Source organism: Leguminivora glycinivorella, chromosome 3 (genome assembly GCF_023078275.1).
Source record: "Leguminivora glycinivorella isolate SPB_JAAS2020 chromosome 3, LegGlyc_1.1, whole genome shotgun sequence".
NCBI classification, from domain to species: domain Eukaryota; kingdom Metazoa; phylum Arthropoda; class Insecta; order Lepidoptera; family Tortricidae; genus Leguminivora; species Leguminivora glycinivorella.
Window position 1 is genome coordinate 22,613,789 of NC_062973.1, and position 10,884 is coordinate 22,624,672.

The window sequence follows — 10,884 nt, forward strand, 5'->3', positions numbered from 1 at the left end:
CCATAGCAAACCAGCAAAACAATTACAGTAGGTGCTGCTGACAAGTACCTGCAGCCCACCGTTACAGAACAATGGCGGCAGATGAGGGGTTGTTTAGTGGGTAGACTTGGGGTCTCATTGGCCCTTAACAAGGAGTCCCACATAACCACTCGGGTCCTTCCCGGCACCCGAGTGGTATGCGTAATGCATTTTCCACTCCTAGACAAAAAAGAAGGTGCTGCTTACAAATTTTTCAAATAATAATTAAATATGGTGTGAAAATACATTTTTGATATAATTTGTGAATCAGAAAATATTATCCACAATTTTTGAAAGTTCTTCATGTTTATCGAAAAGAAATTCTGATCCGCCTGAGGCGAGTAGGAGTACTCTGTAAGTGATTGAAATAATGATTATGTTTTGAAACTGAGGGTTACTTACAACTTACAATACCACGGCAACAAGGCAGGGCTTATCTCGAATCAGAACGAATTTATATACTTCCATATACTCGTACATATAATGTAAGGGATGTTTTTGATTAATATTCTGTAAATTTTACTCTTTTGTTGCTGCAGCGGAATTTCTTCTCTAGGAATTGGTTTTATATATGGTAAAATTTCATCAACGTCATGAAGCAGAATCTTATGGAAATTCGCATACAAAAAAAATTAACGAACGCTTAATTCGGTAACAAGCGTTTTGGTGCAACCGACACCAAGTTTCCACCATCACATCCCGGATCAACAAAGATTTATTTTTATAATCAGAAAATCTGAGGAAAAGGCCTTTAATTTCAATATTTTTATTTATTTAACCTTACCATTGTTAAATTTGTTTTTTTATCATGCAGAAACGTCTGCGAGCGGTATTACATATTTTTAAATTAAAAAAAATGGAAAAATTCACACCTCCGGCAGCCTATAACGCCACCCTAAGGCGGTTGAGAATTGAGGGAAGGCATGGATAAATTCGCACACATCCAGCAGGCCTCCGTGGCGCAGTTGGAAGCGCGGTGGCCTCGGTAAGGCCAAAGGTCGCAGGTTCGAGTCCTGCCGGAGGTGTGAATTTTTCTATTTTTCCTTTAATTTAAAAATATGTCTTACCATTGTTAGTCCGTTTTCACATTATCCGATCGGATGTCGGAAGAATTTTAATGGAAAAAAATCCAAGATGGCGCCTGTAACGCCTGTTATGTATGTGAAAACGCACTTAGACCAACTACCTAATTTCCTACACGTACTACACGTTCTATTCTGAATAAAACCAAAGTAAAATGGATGAAATGGCAGGTAACATCAAAGTACCTATACTTACTATATTTGTGGTAATAATACGTTCAAAACCTTAGCCAAACCTAAGTAACGACCCACATTAGGGCACTTTTCATCATTCAAACACAGTAAGTGAAAAAGTATAATTCGATTTCACACAGCTGAATGGACCACGTTTCCAGAATCCAAGGGTCTAATACGGAAAGCTTTTACTCGCTTCTAAAACTACTTACGGCACGCTGTTCAACAAATGAATTTTATTTCATTACTAACTAAAAGCTTTACTATTTAATCATTTTTACTGAGCACGTTAACTGTGAATAGAAATAACAACTACAGGCTTTGGAAGGTTGAAAGAACTAATAGAGGTTTTATTCGGTTGCCTTAGGTTTTCTTTGAACAATTGTGGTCAAAAAAACACTTGTCATTTTGTGAATCACAAGCTTGGTTTAAGTATTAAGTGTTACTCATTTCATAAGTTGACCGTGAGATACGTGTATGGAAGCTTCGCATCCGAGCATACTTATTTTAAGTTTTTATATTCATCCCATGTATGTTTCCTGAGTTATCTTCTCAATAAATGAATAAATAAAACTAACTCACCGTAAAAGTAAATACTCATATTGAATGATCAACATTACTGTGATCGGAACTATGGGAGTAAAACCTTAACAAAATCTTAGAGTGACATAAATTAAAAATAAAACCAAGATTATTATTTTCAGATCAGTGTTGATTATATACCTGAATCCAAGATTTCTAATACATACAGCTATGGAGCACGACAAAGCCTGGCTCGACAACCTTAAGCAGAAAAGGCTCCGTTCCAGAGGTCCTCCTCCTCTTGACTCGCGTTTCACCTGTGACAGATGTGGCAAAAGGTGTCGGGCTGCCATCAGACTACTAAGCCACCAAAGACGATGTACCGGCACCACACAATAAAATCACTGCAACAATCATCTGCTAAGATGTCGTGGCCAATGATGAATACATACATTACTACAAGGATATTAATATTGTCATTAAGACGTAAGAAGCGCTTGGCATCCGTTAGACGACATCCGCAAGGTTGCGGGTCACAACTGGATGAGACTAGCTCAGGACCGGGATACATGGCGTACTAGAAGAGAGGCCTATGCTCAGCAGTGGGCGATAAAGGGCTGACATGATGATGATGATGATGAATATTGTCATGGCTATAAGTACTCTAAGACGTCCCCTTAGCATGTTTTGTTAAAGTTTTACTCCCATAGTACCGATTACTGATGATCATTGATCAATCATGCATCTACTGAATCTAAAATGAAACGTGTAGGTAAATCAAAAAACTCGAATATAAAACATTATAAAGTCAAATCCTAGTTGATTCCGAGTTTTAAAATGTTCAATTCAAATTTAACGTATACATACGTATGAGAATCGCACAGCACACGTTCGTTAGCGAAATGCATAATGCAACGGGCGCACCAAGTGGCGCAAAAGTGAAATTTAAGAAAATGAAATGAATATGCAGGTGAGGAAATGAAATAAAATAGGATAGAAGTGTACATTTTAAATGTGTCGGTTTATTTTATTTCAATTTTTAGTATTTACAGACTACGACACCTTCGCGTGAAATACTACACCGCGAACGTATATCTACATTAGACATAATTCGTCATATTTCTAATTTGTGAGTATGTTTGTAATCTATTATAGTTAGGTAATTACTGTAACAAAGTAAATAATTTCAGAAAATATTTTAACCCCTCGAATTCCTAGTCCCGTATCCGTTACAGACAATCTGGACTTTTTTGAAAATTCTAACGTTATTAATTTCCCTAGAAAATTTTGGACATCGGCATTCCAGGGTTAATTAAATTTGTTCCATTTCAAGTAGAAACACAACACTCGGTGGGTGACTCCGACTCACACTTGCTCGATTTTTTTTTTCTAATTGAGCAAAGTCTCCCGAACTCCGACGCACAATCGCGTCGTTCGCGATTGTAAACTAACACCCATGTCGTGTGATGTCAGCAACTTTAAGGCCGAATGCAAAAACGCTCACGAAATGTTCACGATATTTAATATCTCTTTCGTATCTATCTATCTCTATCGCTCTTGCGTATTGGCGTGACAGAGCCAAACTACATTTCTGCGGCGTTTCGGTGGCATTACGCGTCGTAGAAATGCCATTCGGCTATAGGACCTGGCGTGCGTTGGGCAAACATTAGCGTCGCGAGTTCCAAACTCAATTACGGATGCTGTAACGATCAACAGACGGTAAACCGGAGCAAGGCCGGAATCAGTTCGGGCAGAGATTATGGATTTAGTAGATATGTCCACCCCATACAAAAAAATGCGACCGCCTAAAAGCACGGCAAATGTAGATGGCGTTACTACAAATTTCTTGTTGCCTTGAGATCACTGTTAGATGGCGTTAAGTGTCACTTTTGAGACATAAATCTTTAAAAGAATATAATGAATTTTAGGACTCGTAAAGCCATGCATGTACTAGATTAAAAGTTAGTTAATATTTCGCCACCCTTTCTATCGCTTAAATAGCTCAGTTATATTAGCGTAAGACGATGGACGCGGCCCTGACGTCGTGGGTTCGATCCTCGGTAGTGAAAATATTTTTTTTTTCTTTTTTTTTAATATTTTATACCCTTTTCAACCATCTCCTTTTAAATAGTGATTTTTTTAAATATTAGATTCACAACCCATTTCATTGAAATTTTGTTAGACACATGTAATGCAATAAGTTTAAAAATTGTCTTTCAGTATTAGTATACCATAGACGTTATGCTCTTGTAATAAGGATTACAAATGTACAGTGACAGTTGTCCAGTTGCATGTACCACATTGAAAGTTAGTCTAGATATATTAATATCGACAATTACAAACCGTCAGCAGATGTTGCTTTATAATATAATTAATAAATAAAGATTTTTTTTGAGTGTAGGTGGATATTGTCGATTTTGGTTTCGCTCAAGAACCTTTGCGAATACGTTACAGACTAAGGTGTAAATTATCTACGCATTTTGTTATGAAAAACGATACAATATACGGCTTAAACAAAACACGGAATATAAATACATAACAAAAATTGCCTTGTGTTGCTTAATTCCGTGATTCAATATATGTATGTATTTACAAAAGCTTTGCCGCCATCCACGTCTTACTCAGCTTTAACATAAGACTGAAAATCACTTAAACATTAGTCTTTAGAGTCAAAATCTTTTTACTATTTTTACAATGAATGAATGACAAGTCTAGCTAGGAGGTTTTCCACGAACACCAGAGTTTGCGCTATGTGGCTATATATATCACTCTATATGCCTGGATAGGAGTAAAAGAGAAAGATGTCCGCAATGTGTTAACCCAGGTGACAGCAGTAAGCCCTCAGTACTAGTACTGTCACTGGCTGTCATGGCCAACCTACTGCGTTTCGATACTGGTAAAATATCGAAGTATCATTCATTATGTTCTTTTTGTATCTAGGTTATTAATTATATACGAATATCAAAATATCAAAATGATGATAATTGATGAATATCAAGATGATTTTTAGTTTAAAGCAAGAAGATAAAAATATTTTCAGAAATATGTACCTACTCTTTTTATATAACAAAACGCATCCATCAGTCAAGCGCCGTATAGCCATCATCTTCTATTTCTGAATTGATTTTTAATAATAATTTACTAAGGTCTAAATCAGTTTACGACCAAACTAGAGTTATGCGACGTTGCAGTCAGCAGTCTGGCAACGTTGCATTTTGAAGTAACAAAACATTTAATATTCATTCAATTTGTCGTGAAAAGTCTTCATGACTTACTACTCATATTATACCTATAAGTTACCTAATTTCGTCACTCTGATTAAATAGAAGTTTGGTGTGGCGGTCAAAGATACTGCTTTTTAGCTGCGATAACTTGAGCAGCAGACGAGGTTCGAATCTCACCGGGGGAGACCTTGCTTTTTTGTGAATCTTTTTTTATTTTTTTATTTAATACTTTGTGTTTGATTTATTTTTATTCATTATATTTGATGGGAAAATAAGTACTAATATCTCATATCTCAGGTTTGACATGTTTTTACACCCCGAACTACCAATATTCCATGTTTTATCAATCTGGACCAACACTTAGTATGGTAATGAAAAAGCTTTTCAAAGAATTTGGTGAATAAAATTGGCCTATTAATATAATTATTGTTTTATTCCCCAATAATATACAATATCTATCATTTTGACAACTTTAGTCTCATTTGATCATAGTGCCGTCTGACTCTGTGGTGCTGAAATTATGTAGTTGTTTGTGGTAAAACATTTTTATACTACTAAAAATGAAATAATCAGAAAGTAATACTTCCGTCTTAGTGCGTTATCACATTATCCGATCCGGTATCAGATGTAGGACCGATATCGATATCCAATATATTTAAGCCGCTATCTTTGATTTTTGCCTTTAAAATTCTTCCTTCATCCGATATCGCGGATAGGATAATGTGAAAACGCACTTAGAGTTGTAATATTTTACCTAGCATATTTTGGTTTTACTGGAATGTACGTTCAAGATAATTCAGAATTATCGTTAAAACTTATGCAAAAAAAATCAAAAACCATAAAATTAAAATAAAACACAAAAAAACTGTTATCTTCACTTTGTGTCTCTCCGCCGGGATTCGAACCCGTGATCTCTGGATTGAAAACCAAACCAACTTCAACCGTGACCATAACGTGTCTTGACAGTTGGCCCGAAATTCGCCATCATCTAGCTTTCACTAATGTGTCAGGCGTTTCGATGTTCCTGCTGAAAAGTAAATACTTAAGTTATTAAGTTGCACCTGTCAAATGATTGAAGAGAAAAACGTGAGACGGATGTATGGGATGACAAGTCTGTACTGTATTGGCAAGGTGCAGGGTGCAAAGCGGGTGGAGGCCTGGAGGGGGTAACTAAAAGGATGACAGCGCTCACCAGCGCTCACTATGGCCAAAATTGACATTCCTGTCACTGACTTACGCTGTCAAATCCATATTGCAGTAAACATTTTCGAGATAAATTTGATATGGGCCTAGTAAAATTTGTTATGGTGAATTGTAATAACACCAAGAAAAATAGCGACTAAATTCTAGCTATTTCCAAGACTGTGGTGGAAACGAAACCACCGTTTAAGTGGATAATTGCCGTAAGAAGAATTAAAAGTGTCATCTAACCTCTGATTATTTAAAATGCATAATCATTTGATACAAGTATTGAATTTACGGTGAATTTATAATGCAAACTTTATTGGAGGTAGAAAAGCCGATGTGGAAGCCAATCCCAGTTACGAGTATGTTCCAAAATCATTTGAGTTGTTCCCTCATGTCTGCTCCTGTGTACACATCGAAACGGATTGACAAAAATGCGTAAACATCGAAGTTTCAATGGGATGAAAGAGCACGAAAACAAGAAAAGCAGAAGCAGGCCATCCACTAAAGGCTTATCACATTTTAAATAAATTTCCTGAGAACTTATTTCATCGCATTGATGACTATATATTTGTTGTGATATGGTAAACCTCTAATATTTTCAAGTAAATGAAACAAGTTTTTGTAATGTATATTATAATTAAAAGTTATTATAGCTAGTTTCTTTTTATTTTACTATAAACCCTGTACCCTGTCCCTGAATGATATATTGTAGTACCTACAGTTAGCCTATGAAAATGACATATCAACAATTTCAAAAACCAATGATTTATTTATACTTTATTGCACATAAGTTCAAATGGTGGAATAATGTCTTCAATCTCTAGAAAATTCCCAGCTAGAACCAATTTCTTGCCTTTATTCATTGACCGATATCGCATATATTATATTTAAGTCGCCATCTTTGATTTTCGCCTTTGAAATCCTTCCTACATCCGATATCGCGGATCGGGTATAATGTGAAAACGCACTTAAGGTTGTAATATTTTGCCTATTCTGGAATATACGTTCAAAATAATTAAGAATTATCGTGAAAACTTACGCAAAAAAAATCTAAACAAATAAAAAACCATAAAATAATAATAAAACCCAAAAAACTGGATATCTTTACGTGTGTCTCCACCGAGGCTTGAACCAGTGACCTCTGGATTGAAAAGCGAACGAACTTCTGATGAGACCATAACGTGCCATGACAATTTGCCCGAAATTCGGTATCATCTAGCTTTCGCTACGTGTCAGGCATTTCGATGTTCCTGCATAAAAATAAATAGTTAGTCAGTTCCACCTGTCAAATTATTGAAGAGAAAAACCTGAGACGGATGTATCGGATGACAAGGCTTGCAAATTTATTAAATATAGATATGTGCCAAATGGGACTATGAGCGACATCTATCCATTTCCGCTGCAAACAATAGTTTCGTTTTGACAGTCGCATTTTGTGGTACGGGGTGGCATAGTCTGTATATATGTAGTTTGTGGTTCGGGGCCCGAATGTGTGTTATTGTAATTACTGATACGATAACAAGTTTTGAGTGTCAACAGTGCGTTTTGTAATTACGGTCAGGAAAATTTATAAAACCGAATGTTAAATAATAGTTCAGTTATTCGCCAAAAAAAAATTTTTTACTTGTAACAGTGTAGCCACAACACTCTAGCCTAGTGTTGCATGTCTCGTGGAGTCATTTCAATAATTTTCATTTTCTTAATTTCTTAAATCAAATAAATTACAGAGAAACTTTGAATTTTTCACTTTTGAAGACATCCATTGTATGAAGAAAGCGCCCTCTATTCGTTTAGGTGCTAGAACCAATAACTACAAAGATTTCCAGCAATGTTTATTCTATAATATTGAGATCGAGTTACCAAAAATTATGGGTCTGATGTGAAACGAAAATTAGCCGAAAGTTATCTGAGCCGGTCAACTAGTTATTTCTACCTACATTCTTTAGAAGTATTGTTATAGTATAAATGTTTGTTATTATTTATTATGCACTGTCTGCACGTTAGTTTTAAGTATTTATAAAATATTGTGTTCTCATATAAGTGAATTTTGTAAATTCTTTATGAGAATAAAGTTCTTAAACCATAGACTAATCAGTTTTTGGAAACGTATTTGGGTTTTCTACGTATTTTTGTTTTTAAATAGTAAATAACAACTTCATATAACATACTGTAAAAAGTGAAATCAATGCTAGTTGATATTATTAAACTACAGCAAACCTCATCTATTTTAGAAATTTCACCTTTATTCTTCTACTCGAGTTTTCTAATGTGTTATCCTACCGGCTGCGCCATGTAATATTGTAATGAAAGACATTTTGATGGAACACGTCGTTTTTGTTTTAATATTAAGCTACAATTTTACAGAGTACTTTTCGTCAACTTTATCCCCTGCCTAGGGAAAACACTAAAACAAAACTGTATGACGATATGTCATATCAAACACTCATTAAAGAAGACCGGAATCGAAACCGCCTTCTCAACTGACGATGACGCGGCAAACGGACGGTATGTAATTAAACTTGTTCCTTAATTGGAGAAACACGAACTGTTTACTCACGTCGTCCAATACTCATTCACTCTATTCATTAGTCCTTGATTAGTCTTAGAATACGTTAAGTAACTCCAGGAAGTATCAACTATCAAAATTAACACTCGTTGCCTTTCAAAGCTCTTAGTTCTACTACTCCTGCTGATTAAAGAACAAGTGTAATTCATATGTAATAAAGTTCACATTTAAAGCATACACTTTTTACAAATGCGAACGTGAAAAGCTATGGCTTCACTACTACTGATCGGTTCAGGCCCCGTAGCCGAATCGCATTTTTGCGACGCGAAACGCCACCGAAATGCGACAGAAAAGTAGTCTGGCTCTGTCGCGCCTATACGCAAGATAGATAGAGATAGACAGCTACGACAGAGATATTATCACACTGGTGCAAAGGAAGAGCAAGGCGCGTAGGGCGCCTCGTAAGACTCTGTGTGTTGGTAAGTTGCTACACCGAGTAAAGCGCTCTACGTGTCGCGCTTGCATTACTCCGCCGGGGCTGATGAGCACGCTGAGGGTGCAACAGCTGTAGTCGTGCCACTACGTGCACTTCACTTCATTTGTTGTGCGCGTGCCGCGCACGCTGCAGGACACCATCGCGTGCGCAGACTTCTGGCCGAAGGGTGTGGTATTTCGGCGGTTCCGGGGCAACCTGCCGAATCCTACACCGAGTCAGACGACGCAACGGAGCCACGCTGTTACGTTGTCGCCCAAATCTAATGTTTAATTTGTATTATTTTTTGTATTATTTATCGTTTATGTCTTGTTTTGTATTTTGTAGTTTCACAGTGCCTTAGTGTAAACTGTAATGCTGTGTTACTTTTTTGATTAAATAAATAAATAAATTATCGTGAGTGTTTGTGCATTCGGCTACGCGCACTGTGCTGCTTGTAAATTTGGTTTTAGTACAAGTTTTGTACACAACTTGGTCGACTACTCTCCGGTTTTGTGGTGTCGCGTGCTGCAGGAATACGGAAATAATTTGATTGGGAACTCTCTTGCTTACTGAATCTTTTGAGAAATATAAACATATATATATATTTTTATAATTTATTCAATGGTAAACACAGTTCATATACATAAGTAAGTATTATATAAAATTCTAATAAGTGATGAGATTTAAAACAAATGTAACTCTGGTTTACTATGAAATGGTCCCGCCTCAGCATAAATGCTGACCCAGGGGTCAGCGCTGATCTTCCGGTGAGACCAGTTTGTGGGCCACGAACGCAGCTGAACGACCTGCCCTTCTAAAACATCTGAACGCCTTCTAAAATATCTGATATGTAATTACAGTAAATAAACAGGCTAGGATAGGATATCCTGTGTTACTAAACTAAATGAAGATTACTTATTTAAGTACTTTTTATTTAATGATGAAATAATACGTAGACGAAAATAGAGTTATCTTCTACGAGTATATCAATATAGAAATTAACCAATTGAAAAAACGCTCTTATTCGAAATACTTGAAGGTATTGTTCATATGAAAATTGTTTGTTTCATGCCATAGTTTCATTCCAGGAAAAAATCTAATAAAATATTCGGTTTTTATAAAAGTACAATAGTAGTATACAACGCCTATTATTCGAGAGTAGTATTGTTTGTATTGAAAACAAGTACCTATTTTGAACAACAATGGCAAAAGTAATCATAATAATACTTTATTATGATTACTTTTGCCATTAAAAACTACTGTTTTTGAGTTATGAGGGGGTCAAAAGTGGCTCCAAGTGGTTCGTGTAATATTATACACGGTGCTGCTCGCCAGTTCTGTTACTTGAACTTGGCTTGACACGCTACCTGTCTAGATCACAATTACACTATAACTTGTGTAAATTAAGTAAGAGAACCGAGTTAAAATAGCCCACAATAAAGCAATGTTTTCTCAAAACGGCCACTAACCAAAAGTAGGCTTTTGTAATGAGAATATATGAGTGCACGTGAGAGAAGTCAGCGCTAGTCACCTGCGGAATAAGGCGGCGTGACAAACAGCGCGGTCACCGTCTAGCAAACAACATGTTAATGCCCAGCCCTTTACCAGCGCCCCTTTGTCCCGCAAAACAACTCAAATGACCCCGCCACTTAACATGCTACAATGCTCTAAGCACGAATTTATGTTTGTAATAAA

General features: G+C 36.3%; 1 non-coding gene across 1 annotated transcript; it reads left to right on the top strand.

The window, feature by feature from the left end:
• The first annotated feature begins 968 nt into the window (after positions 1-968).
• Positions 969-1,043, top strand: Trnat-ggu. Its single transcript has one exon. It is a non-coding gene; the product is annotated as a tRNA-Thr (tRNA).
• The last annotated feature ends 9,841 nt before the right edge of the window (positions 1,044-10,884 follow it).